The sequence below is a fragment of the Ranitomeya variabilis genome, chromosome 5, assembly GCF_051348905.1.
Source record: "Ranitomeya variabilis isolate aRanVar5 chromosome 5, aRanVar5.hap1, whole genome shotgun sequence".
Lineage (NCBI taxonomy): Eukaryota > Metazoa > Chordata > Amphibia > Anura > Dendrobatidae > Ranitomeya > Ranitomeya variabilis.
The window spans coordinates 601,948,284-601,963,074 of NC_135236.1; positions in this window are offsets into that span (position 1 = coordinate 601,948,284).

Sequence of the window (14,791 nt, forward strand, 5' to 3'; positions counted from 1 at the left end):
AAAAAATCACACAATAAAAGTACACATATTTAGTATCGCCGCGTCCGTAACGATAACTATAAAACTATATCACTAGTTAACCCCTTCAGTGAACACCGTAAAAAAAAAAAAAACGAGGCAAAAAACAACGCTTTATTCTCATACCGCCAAACAAAAAGTGGAATAACACGCGATCAAAAAGACGGATATAAATAACCATGGTACCGCTGAAAACATCATCTTGTCCCGCAAAAAAAAGCCGCCATACAGCATCATAAGCAGAAAAATAAAAAAGTTATAGCTCTCAGAATAAAGTGATGCAAAAACAATTATTTTTTTATATAAAATAGTTTTTATTGTGTAAAAGCGCCAAAACATAAAAAAATTACATAAATAAGGTATCGCTGTAATCGTCCTGACCTGAAGAATAAAACTGCTTTATCAATTTTACCACACGTGGAATGGTATAAACGCCCCCCCTAAAAGAATTTCAGGAATTGCTGGTTTTTGTTCATTCCGCCTCCCAAAAATCGGAATAAAAAGCGATCAAAAAATGTCATGTGCCCGAAAATGGTACCAATAAAAACATCAACTCGTCCCGCAAAAAACAAGATATCACATGACTCTGTGGGCCAAAATATGGATAAATTATAGCGCTCAAAATGTGGTAATGCAAAAACTATTTTTTGCAATAAAAAGCGTCTTTTAGTGTGTGATGGCTGCCAACCATAAAAATCCGCCCAAAAAACGCTATAAAAGTAAATCAAATCCCCCTTCATCACCCCCTTAGTTAGGAAAAAATAATAAAATTTTAAAAAATATATTTATTTCCATTTTCCCGTTAGGTTACTTTCACACTAGCGTCGGTACGGGGCCGTCGCGCTGCGTCGGCCCGACGTACCGACGCATACTGTGCAAGCGCCACACAACGGGGGCAGCGGATGCTGTTTTTCCACGCATCCGCTGCCCCATTGCGAGGTGCGGGGAGGTGGGGCGGAGTTCCAGCCGCGCATGCGCGGTCGGAAATGGTGGACCGTCGGCACAAAAAAGTTACATGTAACGTTTTTTGCTGCTGGCGGTCCGCCACAACACGACGCAACCGTCGCACGACGGTTGCGATGTGTGTCAATACGTCGCAATGCGTCGCTAATGTTAGTCTATGGGAAAAAAACGCATCCTGCAGATGACTTTGCAGGATGCGTTTTTTCGCCAAAACGACGCATTGCGAAGTATGCAAAAAAACGCTAGTGTGAAAGTAGCGCTAGGGTTAGGACTAGGGTTAGGGTTGGGGTTAGGGCTAGGGTTAGGGCTGGGGTTAGGGTTGGGGTTAGGGTTTCAGTTAGAATTGGGGAGTTTTCACTGTTTAGGCACATCAGGGGCTCTCCAAACGCGACATGGCATCCGATCTCAATTCCAGCCAATTCTGCTTTGAAAAACTAAAACAGTGCTCCTTCCCTTCCGAGTTCTCCTGTGCGCCCAAACAGTGATTCCCCCCAACATATGGAGTATCAGCGTTCTCAGGACAAGTTGGACAACAACGTTTGGGGTCCAATTTGTCCTGTTACCCTTGGGAAAATAAAAACGTGGGGGCTAAAATATCATTTTCGTGGAAAAAAAAATATTTTTTATTTTCACGGCTCTGCGTGATAAACTGTAGTGAAATACTTGTTGGTTCAAAGTTCTCACAAAACATCTAGATAAGTTCCTTGGGGGGTCTAGTTTCCAATATGGGGTCACTTGTGGGGGGTTTCTACTGTTTAGGTACATCAGGGGCTCTGCAAATGCAACATGACACCTGCAGACCAATCCATCTAAGTCTGCAATTCAAACGGCGCTCCTTCCCTTCCGAGCTCTGCCGTGCGCCCAGTGGTTCCCCCCCCATATATGGGGTATCAGCGTACTCAGGACAAATTGGACAACAACTTTTGTTGTCCAATTTCTCCTGTTACCCTTGGGAAAATAAAAACGTGGGGGCTAAAATATCATTTTCGTGGAAAAAAATATATTTTTTTATTTTCACGGCTCTGCGTGATAAACTGTAGTGAAACACTTGTTGGTTCAAAGTTCTCACAACACATCTAGATAAGTTCCTTGGGGGGTCTAGTTTCCAATATGGGGTCACTTGTGGGGGGTTTCTACTGTTTAGGTACATCAGGGGCTCTGCAAATGCAACATGACACCTGCAGACCAATCCATCTAAGTCTGCAATTCAAACGGCGCTCCTTCCCTTCCGAGCTCTGCCGTGCGCCCAAACAGTGGTTCCCCCCCATATATGGGGTATCAGCATACTCAGGACAAATTGGACAATAACTTTTGTGGTCCAATTTCTCCTGTTACCCTTGGGGAAAAAAATTGCGGGCTAAAACATCATTTTGTGGAAAGAAAAAATGATTTTTTAATTTTCACAGCGCTACATTCTAAACTTTAGTGAAACAATTGGGGGTTAAAAGTGCTCACCACACATCTAGATAAGTTCCTTAGGGGGTCTTCTTTCCAAAATGGTGTCACTTGTGGGGGTTTCCACTGTTTAGGCACGTCAGGGGCTCTCCAAACACGACATGGGTTCCGATCTCAATTCCAGCCAATTTTGCATTGAAAAGTCAAATGGCGCTCCTTCCCTTCCGAGCTCTGCCATGCGCCCAAACAGTGGTTTATCCCCATATATGAAGTATCAGCCTACTCAGGAGAAGTTGCACAACTTTTGGGGTCCAATTTATCCTGTTACCCTTGGGAAAATAAAAAATTTGGGGCAAAAAGATCATTTTTTGTGAAAATTAATATGAATTTTTTTTTACGGCTCTACATTATAAACTTCTGTGAAGCACTTGGAGGTTCAAAGTGCTCACCACACATCTAGATTAGTTCCTTAGAGGGTCTACTTTCCAAAATGGTGTCACTTGTGGGGGTTTCCACTGTTTAGGCACATCAGGGGCTCTCCATTCGCGACATGGGTTCCGATCTCAATTCCAGCAAATCTTGCATTGAAAAGTCAAATGGCGCTCCTTCCCTTCCGAGCTCTGCCATGTGCCCAATCAATGGTTTACCCCAACATGTGGGGTATCGGCGTACTCAGGACAAATTGTACAACGACTTTTTTGGTCCAATTTCTCCTGTTACCCTTGGTAAAATAAAACAAATTGGATCTGAAGTAAAAAAAAAATTTTAAAAAAGTTAAATGTTCAATTTTTTTTTAAACATTCCAAAAATTCCTGTGAAGCACCTGAAGGATTAATAAACTTTTTGAATGTGGTTTTGAGTACCTTGAGGTGTGCAGTTTTTAGAATGGTGTCACTTTTGGGCATTTTCTGTCATATAGACCCCTCAAAGTCACTTCAAGTGTGAGGTGGTCCGTAAAAAAAATGGTTTTGCTAATTTTGTTGCAAAAATGAGAAATCGCTGGTCAACTTTTAACACTTATAACTCCCTAACAAAAAAAAATTATGTTTCCAAAATAGTGCTGATGTAAAGCAGACATGTGGGAAATGTTGTTTATTAACTATATTATGAGATATAACTCTCTAATTTAAGGGCATAAAAACTAAAAGTTTGAAAATTGCCGACAAATTTTTTTTTTTTCACAAATAAATGCAAGTCATATCGAAGAAGTTTTACCACTATCATGAAGTACAATATGTCACGAGAAAACAATGTCAGAATCGCCAGGATCCGTTGAAGCGTTTTAGAGTTATGACCTCATAAAGTGACAGTGGTCAGAATTCTAAAAATTGGCCCTGTCACTTAGGTGAAAACAGGCTTCGGGGTGAAGGGGTTAAAAACTACATTTTGTGTTTACTTGTGTTATTTTTGTCTAATATTTACATTTGTTTGGTGATCTGAAACATTTAAGTGTAACAAACATGCAAAAGAATAGGAAATCAGGAAGGGGCAAACACTTTTTCACACAAATGTATTTATCTGCTTTGTCCTGATATGATCCAATTATATACCTGTTATCAAGTTTCTACATTAAGACATGTGTTATAGCATTTTGAATGCATCAAAATTTCAAGTATGGGCTATCTTAATAAACTCTAAAATTTTACAGAAAATCTTGAAACAAATACTTCATGAAAATAAATAAAATTATTGCACAAGGAAATTTTGTAAGGCCATATTCACAAATGTGTTTCAAGTTGACGGCACTTTAATCTTCATTGTTAATAAAGTCTTGCCTTTTATTTATATAATTGTGGTGTGCATTCTCATCGGTGATACTTTTCCTTGTTGTTGTTCCCTTTTTGCCACTTGATTGCACTCACCCATATCATTTATTATGATATGTGGTGCGCCTAGGTCCCTCGATTACCCTCAAGTCGGACAGTAAACAGCAAATCTGTATGCTGTCCATTTAAAAGTTTATATTGTGCGCTGATTCATTAAAATCTGTGAGTTTAGTCTACAAATAGGACTATTTCAGGGCATAAAGTTTTTTGTGACCATCAGTTTGCAAAAAAAGTGAAAAGATAAAGAGGATAGTTCATTATTATCTCAGCTGCAACCATCATCCCCATTGATCTACTGTTATTAGCTTCAATGGCCAGATATGAACACTGAATGAAGCTGAACAGCACAGCTTGATTCAGAATGTAGTAGCAGGGTAGTCATTGTCAGAGCTAACAGCTGATCAGTGAGGCTACAAGATGTCAGATTGGGCTAGCAGCTTAAGATACCTATTTTCAATTACTCCAGTTCTGGATTCACAGACACACAGCTTAGTAGTGCTGTGTAATATTCTCGCCATTCTCCTGCTTCTATCTCATGTGCTACAGAGAAAGATAAGCTGGAATTAATTTTCTTTTTATGAATTTTATAGTTAATATCATAGCCGCTAGCTTCCACTCACCAACTCAGAGAGAACTGAAAAGTAGAGATAAAGCCTGCAGAGGGAAATTGGTGAATTTGTATGATAGAAGTCATATAATAACCAGAAACAGAACATAAAACACACGATTCTTTGGTCTCTGGTACAATACACTTCAATGCTTCGTTACTGCAGAATATTGTCAGCAGTCTCCGGTATGAGTACTATTCGGAAGCTACAGGAATTTTCAGTAGGCCACCAACTGTCATAAGGGGGTTGCTTTTTTGCTGCAGCCAAAACCTGATCTCTTGGCAGTAAAAAGTCTGCAGACAAAAAGAAGGTTTTAATAGCTGTTTAGCTGCATTTTCCTGGATCGCAAACTTCAGCGTTGCTTCCACCATAGAGAATGAACAATGCAAGGTGTTAGGGCACAAATGCAAGAAATATGTGAAACCAAAAAACATTTTTGGAAAAAAGGGAACATTTTTAAAATTATTTAGTGGAAAAAGATTTTTATATCTGAAAAAAATAGTGCCAGGAAAATAGCCGCCAGAGGTGGTGCGCATGCGCAACTGAGATCTCAGTGCCAAGATTTAAATCTGCGCATGTGCTGCCTACGGTGGCCATTTTCCCGAAGTCCACCACATCCAAAAGCATGGAAAAAGCAGGGGCTGAGCCCCTGCACCGCTAAACACCCCTCCCGCTAGCCTGGGAGCCGCAGCATTACCCCACATAGCCTAACAATCCATTGATAATCACACTGCAGTGGTGGCTAAAATTGTAACCGGGAAGCCCAGCTGTCTAACGAATTAAATGCCACAGCTGCTTCCAAGGGATTAACCAACTATTAACTCATCTAGCTAAACAGTTGCAAAATACGTTAACAGAGTCAGGAACTATAGGTAATGTATTAAAAAACTTGTATTTGAATTTTTTTCTCTTAAATATCAATCTGTCAGTAGGATCAACCCTTTACATCATTTATTTGGGTATATAAGTAATAGGAAGCTGAATAAAGTAGTACACATATCTGTGATCCGCTGTCTTATTCCAGGGAAATTCATGTTTTTCTCATATATAAATGAGTTGTTAAAGGTTATTATGGGTCAAACACCGATCTGCATGAGACTCCGCCTCCAGGACTTATTGTAAATAAAAAGCATTACCAGTGTGAGACATATAATGACTGCTGCCCTGATCTCACTGCATAGCTGTGTGTGCTTATAACGCACATATCTGCAGGTTCCTCTCAGCTTCTGCCTCCATCTGATATGCAGCCAATGTTGTAATACAGCAGAGCTGTGAGAGCTGCAGCAAACGTGTATGTAAGAAGACAGAGTTCAGTTCTACTGTTCTGTGTTATTTAGATGTCTCACACTGGTAGTACCCCCATTCATTTAAAATAAGCTCTACACAGATTTTTTTTTTTTTTTTTTTAAGTAAACCACAAAAAGAGCAATTTAGGTATTGATTTTATGGAGGAATTATTTTTCAGCTTTTTTTTTTTTTTTTAATAAGGCACTCACTGTGGGGAAAAGAAAAGTGAAAATGTTATTAGTAAGGTTGTAAAGGTGTACCATTTTATTCCAAAAATGTAATCTTTATTTTAGAATTTTCTGTGTGATCATTTGACTGATCAATCACTTGTATAATACACTGTAAAACTTAATTTTCACAATATCAAAGAGCGTAGTCGGCTCTGTCTATTCTCACAGCAGGCAGTGCTGTAGTGTATTGTAACAATATTATTTCCTCATAAGCGCAGGTGGGTCATTGGTATATTTTAGTATATATATATATATATATATATATATATATATATATATATATATATATAAATTTTACTGTTCAAAAGTTTAGGGTCACTTCGAAATTTCCTTATTTCTGACAGAAAAGCAGTTTTTTCCAATGAAGCTAAGATTATATGATTCAGAAATACACTCTATACATTGTTAATGTGGTAAATGACTATTCTAGCTGCAAACATCTGGTTTGTAATGCAATATCTTCATAGGTGTATAGAGGCCCATTTCCAACAACCATCACTCCAGTGTTCTTATGGTACTTTGTGTTTGCTAACTGTGTAAAAAGGCTAATGGATGGTTAGAATACCCTTGAAAACCCTTGTGCAAGTATGTTAGCACAGCTGAAAACAGTTTGGCTGATTAGAGAACCTATAAGCCTGACCTTCCTTTGAGCTAGTTGAGAATCTGGAGCATTACATTTGTTGGTTCCATTAAACTCTCAAAATGGCCAGAAAAAAAGAACTTTAATGTGAAACTTGACAGTCTATTCTGCTTCTTAGAAATGAAGGCTAGTCCATGCGAGAAATTGCCAAGAAACTGAAGATTTCCTACAACGGTTTGTACTACTCCCTTCAGAAGAGAGCACAAACAGGCTCTAACCAGAGTAGAAAGAGAAGTGGGAGGCCCCGCTGCACAACGGAGCAACAAGACAAGTACGTTGGAGTCTGTAGTTTGAGAAATCGACGCCTCACAGGTCCTCAACTGGCAGCTTCATTAAATAGTACACGCAAAACGCTAGCGTCAACGTCTACAGCGAAGAGGCGACTCCGGGATGCTGGCCTTCAGGGCAGAGTGGCAAAGAAAAAGCCATATCTGAGACTGGCTAATAAAAGGAAAATATTAATATGTGCAAAAGAACACAGACATTGGAAAGAGGAAGATTGGAAAAAAGTGTTATGGACAGACGAATCCAAGTTTGAGGTGTTTGGATCACACAGAAGAACATTTGTGAGACGCAGAACAACTGAAAAGATGCTGGAAGAGTGCCTGACGCCATCTGTCAAGCATGGTGGAGGTAATGTGATGGTCTAGGGTTGCTTTGGTGCTGGTAAAGTGGGAGATTTGTACAAGATAAAAGGGATTTTGAATAAGGAAGGCTATCACTCCATTTTGCAATGCCATACCCTGTGGACAGCGCTTGATTGGAGCCAAATTCATCCTACAACAGGACAATGACTCAAAGCACACCTCCAAATTATGCAAGAACTATTTAGGGAAGAAGCTGGCAGCTGGTATTCTATCTGTAATGGAGTGGCCAGCGCAGTCACCAGATCTCAACCCCATTGAGCTGTTGTGGGAGCAGCTTGACCGTATGGTACACAAAAAGTGCCCATCAAGCCAAACCAACTTGTGACAGTGACTTCTGGATGCATGGGGTGAAATTTCTCCAGATTACCTCAGCAAATTAACTGCTAGAATGCCAAAGGTCTGCAATGCTGTAACTGCTGCAAAGGGAGCATTCTTTGATGAAAGCAAAGTTTGAAGGAGAAAATTATTATTTCAAATAAAAATCTTTTTTTCGAACCTTGTCAATGTCTGGACTAGATTTTCAATTCATTTGGCAAATCATTTGATTAATAAAAGTATGAGTTTTCATGGAAAACACAAAATTGTCTGGGTGATCCTAAACTTTTGAACGGTACTGTATATAAATATTGGCCCAATTATATGGATACACTTGGGTGGGCTATTTATAAAAGTTGCATCCAAAATGGCAGACTTCAAAATGGCTGCCATGGTCACCATCCATCTTGAAATGTTTTCCCCCTCCCATATACTAATGTGCCACAATACAGGAAGTTGATATCACCGACCATTCCCATTTTATTTAGGTGTATCCATTATATAATATATATATATATATATATATATATATATATATATATATATATATATATATATATATATATAAATATATACACACTGTGTTCCAAATTATTATGCAAATAATATTTCCTCATATTTTCTCTAAATTACCTATCTGAATTGCAGTCATTGTTATTTTGCAGTCATCTACTATTCTAGTATAATTGCAATGTTTTGGAACAAACTGCCTATGAAAACAGTATCTTTTAAAAAAAAATAAACACTCAAAATGCATGTTCCAAATTATTATGCACAGCAGAGTTTTCAACCTTTATTTTATTTTGAACAAAAAAATGGTCAATTGTGAAGTTATAAGCATTATCAGCTTATTACAAAATTAAATCAAACAGTTTTCAAGTGAAAACTTTATTCTAGGTAAGGTTACATTTGCACATAGGACCCTTTGTTCGAAAGAAGCTTCTGAACTCTCTCGTCCATTGAATTTGTCAGTTTTCGGATGGTTTCTGCTTCAATCGTTTTGCATGTGGACAGAATACCCTCCCAGAGCTGTTGCTTAGATGTGAACTGCCTCCCGCCATCATAGACACTCCTTCTGATGATGCTCCAGAGGTTCTCAATGGGGTTGAGGCCAGGGGAAGATGGTGGCCACACCATAAGTTTGTCCTCTTTTATGCACATAGCAGCCAGAGATGCAGATGTGTTTTTTGCAGCATGAGACTGTGCATTATCATGCATGAAAATGATCTTGCTGCGGAAAGCACGGTTCTTCCTCTTGAACCATGGCAGGAAGTGTTTTTAGAAACTCCACATAGATTATGGAGTTCATCTTTACCCCTTCAGGGATCATAAAGGGGCTGACAATCTCTCTCCCCATGATTCCAGCCCAAAACATTACTCCACCTCCTCCTTGTTGGCGCCTTAGCCGAGTTTTCATGGGGTGTCCATCAACCAGCCATCCTCCACTCCATCCATCTGGACCATCGAGCGTTGCACGGCACTCATTGGTGAACAAAACAGTTTGGAAGTCAGTCTTCATGTATCGTTTGGCCCACTGGAGCTGTTTCTGCTTGTGTGCAGTGGATAGAGGTGGTTGACAGGATGGCTTATGCACCTCTGAAGGACCCTGCATCTTGTTGTTCTGGGGACGTTGGAGGCACCAGCAGCTTCAAAAACTTGTCTGCTGCTATGACAAGGCATTTTTGCAGCTGCTCTTTTAACCTTACGCAATTGCCTGTTGGAAAGGGCCCTCAATTTTTCCTTATCAGCACGCACACGTGTGTGCTGGGAATCAGCTACATACTTCTTGATTGTGCGATGATCACGATGAAGTGTCTTGGCAATGTTGATTGTAGCCATGCCTTGACCTAAATACTCCACAATTTGTTGCTTTTCAGCAGCCGACACATCCTTTTTCTTTCCCATTTTGGCCAAAAATGTAGGCTGCTTAATAATGTGGAACAGCCTTCTTAAGTAGTCTTGCCTTTATTTGGACACACCTGCCAAACTAATTTGCACAGGTATCTGCAATTGCTTTCAGTGATATAAAGAGCCCTGACACACATCACCATCTATCAGTTTAAATGACAAACAAAAAAATTCTAACCTTATCACTCCTAAACTTTGTGCATAACAATTTGGAACACACACATTATATATATATATATATATATATATATATATATATATATATATATATATATATACTGTGCCTACAAGTAGTATTCAACCCCCTGCAGATTTAGCAGGTTTACACATTTGGAATTAACTTGGCATTGTGACATTTGGACTGTAGATCAGCCTGGAAGTGTGAAATGCACTGCAGCAAAAAAGAATGTTATTTCTTTGTTTATTTTTTTTTTAAATTGGGAAAAGTTTTTTCAGAGGGTCATTTATTATTCAACCCCTCAACCCACCAGAATTCTGTTTGGTTCCCCTAAAGTATTAGAGAAGTAGTTCAGGCACAAAGAACAATGAGCTTCACATGTTTGGATTAATTATCTCTTTTTCCAGCCTTTTCTGACTATTTAAAGACCCTCCCCAAACTTGTGAACAGCACTCAAACATGGTCAACATGGGAAAGACAAAGGAGCATTCCAAGGCCATCAGAGACAAGATCGTGGAGGGTCACAAGGCTGGCAAGGGGTACAAAACCCTTTCCAAGGAGTTGGGCCTACCTGTCTCCACTGTTGGGAGCATCATCCGGAAGTGGAAGGCTTATGGAACTACTGTTAGCCTTCCACGGCCTGGACAGCCTTTGAAAGTTTCCTCCCGTGCCGAGGCCAGGCTTGTCCGAAGAGTCAAGGCTAACCCAAGGACAACAAGGAAGGAGCTCCGGGAAGATCTCATGGCAGTGGGGACATTGGTTTCAGTCAATACCATAAGTAACGTACTCCACTGCAATGGTCTCCGTTTTAGACGAGCCCGTAAGGTACCTTTACTTTCAAAGCGTCATGTCAAGGCTCGTCTACAGTTTGCTCATGATCACTTGGAGGACTCTGAGACTGACTGGTTCAAGGTTCTCTGGTCTGATGAGACCAAGATCGAGATCTTTGGTGCCAACCACACACGTGACGTTTGGAGACTGGATGGCACTGCATACGACCCCAAGAATACCATCCCTACAGTCAAGCATGGTAGTGGCAGCATCATGCTGTGGGGCTGTTTCTCAGCCAAGGGGCCTGGCCATCTGGTCCGCATCCATGGGAAGATGGATAGCACGGCCTACCTGGAGATTTTGGCCAAGAACCTCCGCTCCTCCATCAAGGATCTTAAGATGGGTCGTCATTTCATCTTCCAAAAAGACAACGACCCAAAGCACACAGCCAAGAAAACCAAGGCCTGGTTCAAGAGGCAAAAAATCAATGTGTTGCAGTGGCCTAGTCAGTTTCCTGACCTTAACCCAATTGAAAACTTGTGGAAGGAGCTCAAGATTAAAGTCCACATGAGACACCCAAAGAACCTAGATAACTTGGAGAAGATCTGCATGGAGGAGTGGGCCAAGAGAACTCCAGAGACCTGTGCCGGCCTGATCAGGTCTTATAAAAGACGATTATTAGCTGTAATTGCAAACAAAGGTTATTCCACAAAATATTAAACCTGGGGGTTGAATAATAATTGACCCACACTTTTATGTTTAAAATTTATAAAAATTTAACTGAGCAACAAAACTTTTTGGTTTGTAAGATTTATGCATCTGTTAATAAATCCTGCTCTTGTTTGAAGGCTCTAACTTATTTGCATCTTATTAAACCTGCTAAATCTGCAGGGGGTTGAATACTACTTTTAGGCACTGTATATATATACACGTGTGTATGTATAATGTAAGAATGCAAGGACAGGGTCCTCTCCACTCTGTACCAGTCTGTCATTGTAAAATTGTTTACTGTAAACGATATCTATAACCCTTTACGTAACCCCTTTTCTCATGTACAGCACCATGGAATTAATGGTGCTATATAAATAAATATACAGGGGTTGGACAAAATAATGGAAACACCTGGAAACATCAACAAAAGTTGGTTTAATATGGTGTAGGTCCACCTTTTGCGGCGATTACAGCCTCAATTCTCCGAGGTATGGATTCATACAAGGTGTGAATTGTTTCCAAGGGAATTAGCCCGTTCTGCAGTTAAAACACCCTCCAGTTCTTTGAGCGGCAATGTGGGCGGAAATCAACGTCTAACTTGAATCTCTAAAATCGACCATAAATGCTCAATAATTTTGAGGTCTGGGGATTGTGGGGGCCAGATGAGATGCTCAACTTCATTAGAATGTTCCTCGTGCCATGCTTTAACGATTCAAGCTGTATGAATTGGTGCATTATCATCCTGAAAGATGGCGTTCCCCTCCGGGAACAGTGCTTGAACCATTGGATGCACTTGGTCGCCCAAAATGCCTAAATAATCTCGGCTGTTAATTCTTCCATGAAGGGAAATCATTGGCCCGGCGGATCTCCACGAAATAGCACCCAGATCATCACAGAACCTCCGCCATGTTTTACGGTTGGGAGAAGTCAGTCTGAATGGAATGCTTCTTTCGGCTGTCTCCAAACGTACACTTGGCCGGAGGTCAGAAATAGGGTAAACGATGATTCGTCTGAGAATATCACGTTTCCACTGCTCGAGGGACCAATTCTGGAGGTTTCTACACTACTCTAAACGCTTGGAAACATTTGTCATTAAGAGCAGTGGTTTTCTAATTGCAGCTCTTCCGTGGAATCCAGAATTGTGCAGCTCCCAACGAACAGTTTTTGTAGAAACTGGGTTCTGTAGGTGTTCATTGAGCTCAGCAGTGATTTTCAGAGCCGTGGTCTTGCGATCCTCTCTCACAATTCGCTTTTGAGTCCGACGGTCTCTCTCAGTCAACTTTGACTTTCGGCCGGACCTGTGCTTTGCTGCGGACGTTTTTCCTTCTCTTTCAAACGCAATCATTACTTTGGAGACAGTACCTCTTGACACGACAAGCATTTGGGTACTTTCTGTTACACTAGCGCCTGCCATACGAGCACCATCAATTTGGCCTTTTTTAAAATCCGAGAGGTCTGCCATTGGTATCAGGTTCTCATCAATGTTCTTACAACTATGCAAAACAAACAGTTATTTTACATACACATCATAATCAACTACAAAACATTGAACATGTGATAAACATGCATACCATGACATATGGTAAAGATTATGATGCCAAAACGTTAGGTGTTTCCATTATTTTGTCCGACCCGTGTGTGTATGTATGTATGTATGTATGTATGTATGTATGTATGTATGTATATATATAAATATATGTATATATGTATATATATATACACACACACACACACACAGTCATGGCCAAATGTATTGACAGCCCTGCAATTCTGTCATATAATACTCAGTTTCTTCCTGAAAATGATTGCAAACACAAATTCTTTGGTATTATGTTCATTTAATTTGTCTTAAGTGAAAAAACACAAAAAATTGTCCTAAAGCCAAATTGGATATAATTTCACACCAAACATAAAAAAGGGGTGGACAAAAGTATTGGCACTGTTCGAAAAATCATGTGATGCTTCTCTAATTTGTGTAATTAACAGCACCTGTAACTTACCTGTGGCACCTAACAGGTGTTGGCAATAACTAAATCACACTTGCAGCCAGTTGACATGGATTAAAGTTGACTCAACCTCTGTCCTGTGTCCTTGTGTGTACCACATTGAGCATGGAGAAAAGAAAGAAGACCAAAGAACTGTCTGAGGACTTGAGAAACCAAATTGTGAGGAAGCATGAGCAATCTCAAGGCTACAAGTCCATCTCCAAAGACCTGAATATTCCTGTGTCTACCGTGCGCAGTGTCATCAAGAAGTTTAAAGCCCATGGCACTGTGGCTAACCTCCCTAGATGTGGACGGAAAAGAAAAATTTACAAGACATTTTAACACAAGACTGTGCAGATGTTGGATAAAGAACCTCGACTAACATCCAAACAAGTTCAAGCTGCCCTGCAGTCCGAGGGTACAACAGTGTCAACCCGTACTATCCGTCGGCGTCTGAATGAAAATGGACTGTATGGTAGGAGACCTAGGAAGTCCCCACTTTTTACCCCGAGACAAAAAAAAGCCAGGCTGGAGTCTGCCAAAACTTACCTGAAAAAGTCTAAAACATTTTGGAAGAATGTTCTCTGGTCAGATGAGACAAAAGTAGAGCTTTTTGGGCAAAGGCATCAACATAGAGTTTACATGAGAAAAAAAAGAGGCATTCAAAGAAAAGAACACGGTCCCTACAGTCAAACATGGCGGAGGTTCCCTGATGTTTTGGGGTTGCTTTGCTGCCTCTGGCACTGGACTGCTTGACCGCGTGCATGGCCTTATGAAGTCTGAAGACTACCAACAAATTTTGCAGCATAATGTAGGGCCCAGTGTGAGAAAGCTGGGTCTCCCTCAGAGGTCATGGGTCTTCCAGCAGGACAATGACCCAAAACACACTTCAAAAAGCACTATAAAATGGTTTGAGAGAAAGCACTGCAGACTTCTAAGGTGGCCAGCAATGAGTCCAGACCTGAATCCCATAGAACACCTGTGGAGAGATCTAAAAATGGCAGTTTGGAGAAGGCACCCTTCAAATATCAGGGACCTGGAGCAGTTTGCCAAAGAAGAATGGTCTATAATTCCAGCAGAGAATTGTAAGAAACTCATTGATGGTTACCAGAAGCGGTTGGTCGCAGTTATTTTGGCTAAAGGTTGTGCAACCAAGTATTAGGCTGAGGGTGCCAATACTTTTGTCTGGCCCATTTTTGGAGTTTTGTGTGAAATGATCAATGTTTTGCTTTTTGCTTCATTCTCTTTTGTGTTTTTTCATTTAAGACAAATTGAATGAACATAATAATACCAAAGATTTTGTGATTAC